This window comes from Lutra lutra, chromosome 13 (assembly GCF_902655055.1).
Source record: "Lutra lutra chromosome 13, mLutLut1.2, whole genome shotgun sequence".
Lineage (NCBI taxonomy): Eukaryota > Metazoa > Chordata > Mammalia > Carnivora > Mustelidae > Lutra > Lutra lutra.
In genome coordinates, this window is record NC_062290.1 from 30,278,783 (window position 1) to 30,290,829 (window position 12,047).

The 12,047-nt window shown below is 43.8% G+C and overlaps 1 long non-coding RNA gene across 1 annotated transcript; it reads right to left on the reverse strand.

Annotated features, from left to right (window-relative positions):
- Nucleotides 1-851: 851 nt before the first annotated feature.
- Nucleotides 852-10,223, reverse strand: LOC125083826 (uncharacterized). Its single transcript, XR_007122387.1, has 3 exons — nucleotides 10,029-10,223; nucleotides 3,927-4,067; nucleotides 852-2,735 (listed from the first exon to the last, which is right to left on the reverse strand). It is a non-coding gene; the product is annotated as an uncharacterized LOC125083826 (long non-coding RNA).
- Between the last annotated feature and the right edge of the window lie 1,824 nt (nucleotides 10,224-12,047).

Below are 12,047 nucleotides of genomic sequence, written 5' to 3' on the forward strand. Positions count from 1 at the left end.
ACAGAAGCTTATTTCTCACTCATGAGATGGTACTAGGCTGGTCAATAAGTCATTGGGGCAGTCCTCCTCCACTTGGCCACCTGGGGACCAGGCTTATGGGGACTCTCATCTATAATGTGTGGCATGTCAAGAATGTATCTTATACCTTATTTTTTATATGTGTGTATATATATAACTACTTATTTTGAAATAATTTCAGACTCACAGGAAATTGCAAAAAATAGCATAGTGAGTTCCTATACTTCCCTTAGTGACCCTTAGTGAATATATATTACTTAAGCATAGTACATTATCAGAACCAGGAAACTGACAGTGATACAATACAATTAACTCAGGTGTAGACCTTATTTGGCTTTCACCAGATTGTACATACATTTTTAAAAATCTGTCTTACTTTAACCCAATGAGACATTATTGTATGTAGGTGCCTGAGAGTATGTGTGTGTTTCAGCCCACTGTAGTGGGCTCCCAGGGGCTGTCTGGATAGCTGAATGGCCTCTATCACTCCCAAGTGTTTCTTCCATCTAGCCAGCAGCTAACCATATGATCTCACTTCTATTCCTGCCTCCTTATAGCTTCATCCAAATTCATTCTAGCAGTATTCACCCTTGACTCACATAGATCAGAGGAGATAATTTTCTCAACATCCGGTAACCAGTTTGTTTAAAGACGATTGTGTCTGATGTACAATAGACACTGTTTCCTCCCACCAAAAGTCTGATGCCAATTGAATTGGAAGTTAATGTTTGCATTTTTCAAAATTTATGTTCAATTTTTTCTTCTTCCTCTTATCCAATGGCCCAATAACCCCGAGAACAGAATTGGTTCCTTTTGAAGCCTCTGGTGGATAATGGCAGCATTTTATTGGGTTTTAGTTTTCATTTTCAGTATAATATAATGATCTGGAAAAAATACTTCCATCTGTATTTGCAGCTCTATGGCACCTCCTTGCCACTGAAAATACTTTTCTTGAACTGCACAGGAGAGTTTAAACAATTGTGCAGTTCCTAAAACTGCCCACTTTGTTGCCAAGAAGTCTTCTTCTGGCTGGAGTCCAAAGTGGTGGCCTCAGCTACCTTTCTGGAGCCCGGTTTCCGACATGGCACTCTCTCACTCTTAATAAATGGTTTGAACATCTAAAGTAGCCACAAGGATTCCTGGCATTTGTCAGAGGCGGAAATCCGCATGGCAGACTGAGAGAGTCATAAAATCTTTGTTTTAGTTTGGACTCGTTTAAAAACTGGAATGAAATTAAAAACTTTTTTTTTTTTTCTTATGTGGTAACGGAGGTTTCCTCTTAAGAGGTGGGAATTCTACCAGGATGTGATGTATAGGGAAAATGACCATTGGAGTTTTGTTTTTATGCTTTGTTTGGCTCATCTGTGGAAGTGTGGATCTGCTAGACTTCTTCTGAGTGCGCGTGAGCCCCTTCCCTCCAGTCAAAGCCCTGTGTCTGATATGAATTCTCATCAAATATTGAGAAACATTTAATTAAGCGGTTGGCAAATGCACTTTTAGAACGTGCCTTCCGTTGTGTGCAAACATCCATCCCTACATTCTCATGTTTGTGGATTCTCTTTGTTTTCCAGAAACACTAGTGTCTGTCCAAACCTTTCAGACCCAAGGGTGTAACTTTTGGTTTGTGGTTTCATCTCTCAGTGTCTCTCATTTCAACAACACACAGAAGCTCAGAAAGGTCTGCTGGAAAGGGAAGAAACCGTTCCTCCCTTCTGCTTCCCAAGTTGCTGTGTTCCAGACCCAGTGGAAGGCATGAAATTCGTGGCTTTGGGGTGTGGTGATCCCCGCCTTGCTGGACAATATGAATTGATGGATTAGAGACCTGCAGACTATTTATAAAACCATAGTTTAAACTAAGAACGATGTCAGCAGACACAGCTTCAGGCATTAAATGAAATTGATCCTGAAGTTCCATGAGACGTGATTTCTTAAAATGAAAAAATTCCTTTGTTTGGAGCTTTAATCTACCCAAAGTCAGCTAACAGTATGATTAAGACTCTTTCATCCATCAGACCCTTCCTGAATGTCTCTGCCTTGGGCTAGACTATATGTTTGGTTCTGGGGATACAGTCCTGGGAGCCAGTCCTTGAGAAGGTCCTGGTCAGGGGTGACAGGCATGACAGAATGTGTGCTGAGGTCTGTGAACAGATGTAGGACAAGCCAGTGGGGGAACAGAGAGGGACTGGGGGTTGGAGATGGGCAAGAGGTGTTGGAAGCTGTTTTTAAGATGAAATAAGGCACGGCCTAAATCTTGAAGGTCAGGGAGGAGTTAGCCTGATGGGAATTTAGAGAAAAGGAGAGTACAGAAAGCTCGGTTGTGTGAGAGAGGAGCAGTGGTTTGGAGATGGAGAAGGTTGAAGCTAGCACGAAGTGCCAGCCTAAGGATGTTTAATGTTCTCTTCTGTAGGCACTACCCGGTGACTAAAAAAGTTGAGGCCCAGGCATGATGTGGGCCAATGTGTAGTTTAGAATTACCCACATGTGCATTCTTTATGGCAATTAATAGATGGTCCATGTGATGTAAAAACAGGAAGTCAATTAGGTCAACCTGGTCTTATGGATGAAAGCTTATCAGTTAAAGCACCCTGACAACCTTCAGTGGTTTATTCTTTCAACATAGGAGTTATGGATGAAGATGTGCTTCTAGAAGAAGTGTCTTTGATGTTCTCTTGTGCAACAGGGGAATCCACTCCGCTAGCTCTCCAATTGCTCCTGTCCTATGGAAATGGAAATCAGTAAAACTTTGAGTGAGGTAAAAAAGACAGAAATTATGAAAGTTTGAGTGGAAATACTTATACACTTCCTGTACAGAAATCAGAATAGAATATTTTCTAGGTAGCAGAATTTATATGCCTCTGTACCTGTACAGAAAAATTTTTCTCAATAAAAAAATCTTACAGTCTGGGGGCATCTGGGTGGCTCAGTAGGTTAGGTGTCTGCTTTGTTTCAGGTCATGATCCCAGGGTCCTGGGATCGGGCCCCATGTTTTGTTCCCTGCTCAGTGGGAAACCTGCTTCTCCGTCTCCCTCTCCCTCTGCCCCTCCACCTGCTCCCTCTCTCTCTCTGTCTCTCTCACTCACTCTTGCTCTCAAATAAATAAAATCTTTAAAAAAATATTATGGTCTATTGAAATGACTGTTGAGAGGATGCTAATGCTTTAAGATTTGTTAACCATAAAAAGTGACCTTGAAGAAAGTTGCGGTATTTTATAAAAAAGATAAAAAGGTAACAAGACCAAATTAAAGAAAGTGTATTTTTTAGAAAAAAAATATTAGTGGTATGACATTCAAGAGAGACCTAGCTAAGGAACTAATCAGAGCAAGTGGATATGATATGATAAGAATATGATTTAAGAATAATTCTATTTATGTTACTTCTCAGCATTCCGATAATCAATATAAAGAAGGTTTTAGGGCACCTTCATGGCTCAGTCGGTTAATCATCTGCCTTCCGTTCAGGTCATAATCTCTGGGCCCTGGGATGGAGCCCCTCATGGCATCAGACTCCCTGCTCAGTGGGGAGTCTGCTTCTCCCTCTCCCTCTGTCCTCTTCCCTGCTTGTGCTCTCTTTCTCTCTCTTTCTCAAATAAATAAATAAATAAATTCTTTTAAAAAATAAAAGAAGGCTTGAGTTTGATTTATACTACATAGGTATATATTACTTACAATTTTAGAAAGTTTATTTTTGAAAGTAGTCTTTGAATTGAACTATTTGGCAGATCCAACAAAACAGTAACACCAATTTGCTAGTCAATAAAAAAATAGTTCAACAAGACATAACTTTGATTGTTTTAATGACCATTTCCTTCTAAAAGTGTCCCAGGTAAGGGTGATAAATTGCTTCAGAATTTTTTTCCCTTTTCTATTACTAAGGTTTAGGTTTATAAGGGTAGAAACTCCCGACAGTACCAGCTTCAGCAAGGGGTCATCTTCTGTTTTTCTTTTTTGTAAAGTCTGGGATCAACTGTCCGGGGCCTGCGTGCAAGTCCTGCCCCTTCCCCTGACTCATCCAGTGTCGGGAATTTGCATCACCAAGTCTGGTTGTTCCAGCTGCAGCCATGTGAGGAAGTTGCAGTCCACCAGAAGGAGGGCAGAGGGAAAGGAGACATGTGCCATGTGCCAGTTGTCTTTTAAGGAATTTCCAGAAATCATCTCATTACCTCACTGTTTGCTTTCATCACCTTGGCCAGAATTTAGTCACAGGGGCATGGTTAACCTGAAAAGAAGTCTGGGAAATCCAAAATTGGTCATGGCTGGTGGTGGATCAAGGTTAAAATAAGGGATTTATTACTCTGGAAGAAGGATAGTACTTAACAGTGGTCCTGCCTCACACTCTCCCTGCAAATTCATGCCACCCTCTGTCAACCCCACAGGCTGACTAGTTTGGTTAGGGAACACTCTTCATCTGTGCTTTCTAAGTATGCCAAAGATCGGTCCTTAATACCCCAGGATTGCATTACTATTCCTTACAATAGTTCTCTGAATCTCTCTTTTCATTTGAAGATTTATGCACATTTTGATATTATTCTATAATATTTCTATATTTGATTTAAAATACAAATTGTGTCAAAGTTAGGTAGGGGAGAAAAAGTAAACACTCTAGGAAAATACACCTATTTTGTCTGTGGCTGTGTATAACGCTGATTTGAGGAAAAACTGTTCCTCTAACCTTGGACGGCTCAACTATCCAAAGAGTATTCATATGTTAACAGGGCTCTCCAAATCCTTTTTTTTTTTTAAAGATTTTATTTATTAATTTGACAGAAAGAGACAGGGAGAGAGAAGGAACACAAGCAGGGGGAGTGGGAGAAGGAGAAGCAGGCTTCCCGCTGAGCAGGGAGCCAGATGTGGGGCTCGATCCTAGGACCCTGGGACCCTAGGACCCTGTAACATGAGCTGAAGGCAGATGCTTAAAGACTGAGCCACCCAGGCGCCCCAGGGCTCTCCAGATTCTAAAGAAACACATTTCTTCTGGTGGAATACAGGTGACTGGGAAGGTATTGTGGACATGGGACCCCCCAACCCTCTCCTCACACCTCCCAGATAGACAGCCCTTGGCCATGAATTTTATCTGTGTCTGTGACTCATCCAGGGTTTGATGGACAAGGAATTTACTTCTTTAATTCACTGTTTAAAAGAAGAAAGCAGAAGCAAACTAAGGTTCTGAAGGAGGAGGCCTGGAAACCACGTGTTCTCTATGTGTTGTTCGTGTCAATATTTAGAATTCCTGTGTCAATTATTTGGAACTTTGAAGGCCCCTTGCATCCATCCACTAATTATTATCACACTTAGCCACGGCATGCACAGCCTTCCTCACAAGGAAATTGTACAGTAATTATGAGGCAACTTGTCTAACATCCCCGTGTTGAGAGGTCAATGTCAAATCTTAGTAACTAAGACTTCAGCTTCTGTTGGAACCTAATAGATAAAACACAGCGATACCTATGAGGAATCCTCAGTGTGGGTGGGAAATACTTATTCATTCATAGTATCTTGATCACGGGCCTACTTGTGCCACTCCTGCGCTGGGTCTGGGACAGACTGGTGATCCAGAGCGAGCATTGATGTCAGCTCGTCGTAGACCGGACACTCACATGAGATTCAATTAATTAATTGTAATAAAGGCTATGAAGGAAAATACAGCCTCTAAAAGACTGCATAGTGAAGATGCACCCACTCTGGGGGACCGGCAAGGCCTGCCGAGGGTCTTCATCCACAGGGTGACAAGTTTGGGGCATAGTGTTTTCACGGCAGATGGACTGCCTGTGTGGAGGCCTCTGAGGTTGAAAAGACTTTGAGTTTTTAAAAGAACTTCACGCCGGCCACCTTAAAGAATTATTGAAGGGTTTAAGCAGAGAGATGATGTAGTTAGATTTGCCTCATTCAAAGACCCTGGGGGTTGGTGACATTGGCTTGGGTAGGCGGGCACGTGGGCTCAGGTCAAGTGGAAGCTGAAGTAAAGGTGAGGACAGGTGGGTGGAGATGAAAGGATGCAGGACCTAAAATCGACAGGGGTGGAGTGTGGATACGACGGGCGTATGCTGGGAGGAAGAGACGGAGAGAGAATGAGTCGCACATTTATGTAGGAAAATGGCAGTGGGTGGTGGTGCCACGTACCATGATAGGGAGCATGGGGGAGGAGAATGAAGGACGGACTTGATGGGAAGATCATGAGTTCATAGGATTTAAGAGGTCAGTGAACCCAACCTTTCATTTTACAGTTGCAGATTCCCAGGCCCAGAAACAAGAAATGATTCCACCTGAGGCCTTTCTCTTTGAAGTGTGTGCCAGGGACCAGCAGCATAGGCTTTGATCGGAAGCTTGTTAGAAATGCAAATGCTCAGGCCCTCCCAGACCCACTGAACTACATTTTAACAGGATTCCCCAAGTGAGCTGTATAGAAAAGATTCTAACTAAATACATGGCAGAGCTGGATTAATACTAAGCTAAACATATGATTTAGAATAAATATTCTTGTTTATTTTAAACTTTTCTTATCTGCATGGGTTAGGAGTGATACCCAAGTTAAAAAGGTAAGTTGAAGGTGGCCATTAATTTAGGGATACTTTATTTAATGGATGAAGGGTTACTAATGTTTTACCTGTAATATTAAGGAAGGAAGGGGGGAGGGGAGAGAAGGAGAGAGAGAAGGGGAGAAAGAACAGGCAAGATCTTCAAAGGCCATGTACACAATGGATTATTCACAATTTGCGAATTTGGGATGGGAAAGAACTGGCCAAGTCAACTCGGCATCACATATCGTGGGCACAGGCTTTGATATATTCTTAAGAACGGACTTAAAACTTCCAAATTCCTTTTGCTTTCATGAGTTTCTTTTTAAGGAAGGGATATTGGTGATGATGGTGGATTTCTAAATGTTGCTCAAATAACCAGCACTATAAAAACTTCTCAGCAAGAGAGTTCCTTTTGTTTTTGTTATTATGAAGCCCCACTGGGCAGGAATTCCAGCTAACACTTGGCCATGTGCCGGCATGTCTACCTCCTTGTTGGTGCTCAAGTATGAAACCCCAGCACAGGTGTAGAGTTCAGAAATGATGCATAACAGTGTACGTTATCTAGTGTTACATGACAAATTACTGCAAAATTTAATGGCTTAACACACAAACCTTTCTTGTCTCTTAGTTTCTGTGGATAGGTGATCTGAGTTTGACCTAGCTCGGTGCCTCTGGTTTGAATCTCTCATGAGTTTCCTATTGAGCTGTTGGCTGGGGATGAGATTTCATCTGTGGGGGTCACCTGCTCCTAAACCCACTCAGGTATCTGCTGGCAGCCCTCAGTCCCTTGCCACATGGGCCTTTCTATCGGGTTGCTGCCTCATGACATGGCAGCCGGTTTCCCCAGGACAAGCAATCCATGAGAAAGAAGGTACTTAAGGTAGAAGGAAAAATCTTTTTATAACCTAATCCAGACTGGTCACCTGATTACTTCTGTCATATTCTACTTTTAGAAACAGCTCAATGAGTCCAGCCCACACTCAGGGAGAGGGGACTGCCCAAGGGTTGTGGCTATGCGGGGGTAGGTGCTCCAAGGAGCCTCTTAGAGGCTGCCTGCTACACAAGACTATTTTCTTCTTCATATATACTCTTACCAGAGTGATATGATACTTAAAGATTCTTGTCCAATGAATCCTTTTCTCCTGACCAGTGCAGGGTGTTGGGTTTTTGCCCCAAAGTTTCCAAGGAGAGATTGGGTTTACAACTTTTTTTACACGTGAATGGGAGAGTACCAGAAAGCCTGTTGAGGACATCTGAAAGGGCTGAGAGGCGGGGATGCAGGCAAGAGGGAAGGGATGGGCAAATGTCCAGGCCGGCAGGCCTCTGCTTCTCCATCGGCCACCTCTCACAATCCAGGGCCTTGAATCCAATAGGTCTTCTCCTGTTCATTTCTTCCCTCTTATCTGCTTTAATAGCGGAGCAAATTCTGAACTTAGGCAGACCTCTTCTTCTCTCATTCCATTCCATACATTGCTGAAGGCCCGACTCAAAGTACCAGCTCAGGCCCAACTCAAAGTACCAGCTTCCCCTGCCAGGGCTCATTCTAGACCCTGGCCTCTCTCTCCCTGTGCTCCTCTAGACCATCATGACTGCTAGCCTGCACGTGCCTCCCCTGGGCAGGGTGCTATGGACACCACTATAGGCAAAAGGGACCTTTCCCCTGCGCTTAAGGACCTCACAGTCCATTTGGAGAGACAGATACTGATCAAATGACCACATAAAGAAATGTACAACTGCTACAAAAAAAGTGGACCAAAAATGCAGAGACCTAAGCCAGTCTGGGACTTTGGGCAAGGACTCTGAAGGCACATTTATACAGAGTCTTAGGAGGGGAGAAGAGTTGGCTGGGTGTGGCAATGAGGACTTGGGTGGGGGCAAACCCAGGATAAAATTGAGAGTAGTCCTGGGGCAGCGCCTGGGTGGGTCAGTCGGTTCAGCATCTGCCTTCAGCTCGGGTCGTGATGTCTGAGGTCCTGGGATGGAACCCCACATCGGGTTCCCTGCTCAGTGGAGGAGTCTGTTTCTCCTTCTCCCTCTGCAGCCCCCACTTGTGCTTTCTCTCTCTCAAATAAATAAAACCTTTTAAAAAAAGGGGGGGGGGCTTGAGAGTAGCCCTTTAGAAAAAGGAAAGAGGTCCTAGGAGCCTGGAACAAAGATCGGGGGGAGTGGTCTGTGACCCAGAGGTGGGATGCTTCATTTCATGTGTGTTATGGAGTGACAAATGGGAAAGACCAGAACAACCCCTCACCTAAGGCCAGGTTGGGGGTAGAACATGGAATTCCCAGCTTCCCATAAAGGTGGCAGATCTTAGAGGTATGAGGTCCTCCGAGGCTTTGTGTCAAAGTCCGGAAGTGAAGTGGACAGAGTCTTTACACCTGAGTTCACTCCCTGCCCTCCTTCCCTGCCATTGTCCTTTTCCTCCAGAACTGAAAACTCTTCCTGGACTATCTGATGTGCCTCTTGCCTCTGTCTCCGGCTCTATCTCTCCTTGTCCCTCCTTCCAGGGTCTGCCCTGATCAGAGCTTCCCACATTGTCATATTCTGTGTCCTTCTGTGGACACACCTCCTGAGAATCTTCACACTTGCAGCCCTCCCACTCGGAAGGGTCGCACCTCTCCTGCAAATGCCCCTTCTCAGAGTGGGACCAGGGATGTAATTTGTGGGGCTCAGTGCAACATGAAAATGGCAGTCCCCTGGTTTTAAAAGCCTTTCTTCTTGCAATCTCTCCTTTGATCATCGCGGGGTTTTTATTTGCTATTTAATGTCACGCTTCCTTGGGCATGAAGAAAGTTGTAGGCCAAGTACAGACCCTTGCAGGCTCCTGGGGCTCAGGTCCAACTCTGCACCTCCCTGCACTAGTGCCACAGCCCTTGATGGGCACAGACACTGAGAAGGCATCCTCCAACATATGCTCCGTTGCCTGTCACACATTCCTTACCAAATAAAAAGTTGAAGATAGAATTACTAAGAATTTTAATATGGCAACTGCAGAGTAGTAATCTCTGAGTGAGGGCCTCTTTTGAGCGCAGGATCCTACATGACTGCAGGGTCTCAGGGACCTGCTCAGATCACGGGATCTAAAATCACCCCATTCTGTACACATGGTGCAAGGTGCACCCCGTCACATCACCCTGTTGTATGTCCCTGAGAGTAATATTATGTGCCAAAAGTATCCCTTTAATCTGCTTTCTTTTTGCTGTCTGCTTCCACCAGAAAAATGTAAGCTTTACAAAAGCTTGTCCTAATGATCTCCGTGCCTAGTGTGGGAGCTGGCACATACAAGACCGTCAATAAATATTTGTTGATTGAATAAATAAACGTATAAGGGAATTATTGAGCATAGCTTTAAGTAAACTTGCTGTTTCTCCTAGCTCATGCAACCTGGCAACGCGACAGAACCTTCCAGTTAATTGCTTCTCAGTCTTTATTTGGGGTTACCATCGGAACACGGGTGTTCCTGCCTATGTCAAGTTTGACATAAAGGAGTCCAATCTACTTCTGCCTTGAAACTTGTTCCTGAATTCCTCTGGGCCCTGGGTGTTTTCTCTCTTTGCTGGTCTCCTGGCCTTTCTTATCGGCACTGTGCCTCAGAGCTGACAGAAGAACACAAGGAAGCCCTGGTCTTTGGAAGGACCTGCTGTTTCTTAGTCATCAACATCATGACTGGCCTTTCTGGTGCTCCCATCCTCCCCTTCTTGGTCTTTCTGCCCAACAGTCCAGGAGGCTCTGCTGCCCAGGTCACCACCAGGCACTGTGATGACAATCACCTCCCATGTTGCCGAGCAACTGCTGCTCGCCTCAGTGAAGCTGGATTCTTGGAAAGTTCCTGAGTGTACCAAGATCATCCTGTTCCCGTAATGAATATAGGCAGTCATTCCTCCAGATGAATGCTAAGGAGCTTAAACATTATAGCTTTGAAAAGTTACACATTTAGTGCATTATTTATGACAAGTGTGCCATTAATGGAGGCTTAGAAGTTTTTTTTTTAAGAGTTTTTAATATTTAATTTTTATTTATAAACATATATTTTTATCCCCAGGGGTACAGGTCTGCAAATCGCCAGGTTTACACACTTCACAGCACTCACCATAGCACATACCCTCCCCAATATCCATAACCCCACCCCCCCCTCCCACCCCCCCTCCCCCCATCAACCCTCAGTTTGTTTTGTGAGATTAAGAGTCACTTATGGTTTTTTCTCCCTCCCAATCCCATCTTGTTTCATTTATTCTTCTCCTACCCCCCTCAACCCCCCATGTTGCATCTCCTCTCCCTCATATCAGGGAGATCATATGATAGTTGTCTTTCTCCGATTGACTTATTTCGCTAAGCATGATACCCTCTAGTTCCATCCACGTCGTCGCAAATGGCAAGATTTCATTTCTTTTGATGGCTGCATAGGATTCCATTGTGTATATATACCACATCTTCTTTATCCATTCGTCTGTTGATGGACATCTAGGTTCTTTCCATAGTTTGGCTATTGTAGACATTGCTGCTATAAACATTCGGGTGCACGTGCCCCTTCGGATCACCACGTTTGTATCTTTAGGGTAAATACCCTAGTGCAATTGCTGGGTCATAGGGTAGTTCTATTTCAACATTTTGAGGAACCTCCATGTTGTTTTCCAGAGTGGTTGCACCAGCTTGCATTCCCACCAACAGTGTAGGAGGGTTCCCCCTTTCTCCGCATCCTCACCAGCATCTGTCATTTCCTGACTTGTTCATTTTAGCCATTCTGACTGGTGTGAGGTGATATCTCATTGTGGTTTTGATTTGTATTTCCCTGATGCCGAGTGATATGGAGCACTTTTCATGTGTCTGTTGGCCATCTGGATGTCTTCTTTGCAGAAATGTCTGTTCATGTCCTCTGCCCATTTCTTGATTGGATTATTTGTTCTTTGGGTGTTGAGTTTGCTAAGTTCTTTATAGATTTTGGACACTAGCCCTTTATCTGATATGTCATTTGCAAATATCTTCTCCCATTCTGTCATTTGTCTTTTGGTTTTATTGACTGTTTCCTTTGCTGTGCAAAAGCTTTTGATCTTGATAAAATCCCAATAGTTCATTTTTGCCCTTGTTTCCCTTGCCTTTGGTGATGTTCCTAGGAAGATGTTGCTGCGGCTGAGGTCGAAGAGGTTGCTGCCTGTGTTCTCCTCAAGGATTTTGATGGATTCCTTTCTCACATTGAGGTCCTTCATCCATTTTGAGTCTATTTTCATGTGTGGTGTAAGGAAATGATCCAATTTCATTTTTCTGCATGTGGCTGTCCAATTTTCCCAACACCATTTATTGAAGAGGCTGTCTTTTTTCCATTGGACATTCTTTCCTGCTTTGTCGAAGATGAGTTGACCATAGAGTTGAGGGTCTATTTCTGGGCTCTCTATTCTGTTCCATGATCTATGTGTCTGTTTTTGTGCCAATACCATGCTGTCTTGATGAAGACAGCTTGTAATAGAGCTTGAAGTCCGGAATTGTGATGCCACCAACTTTGGCTTTCTTTTTCAATATTCCT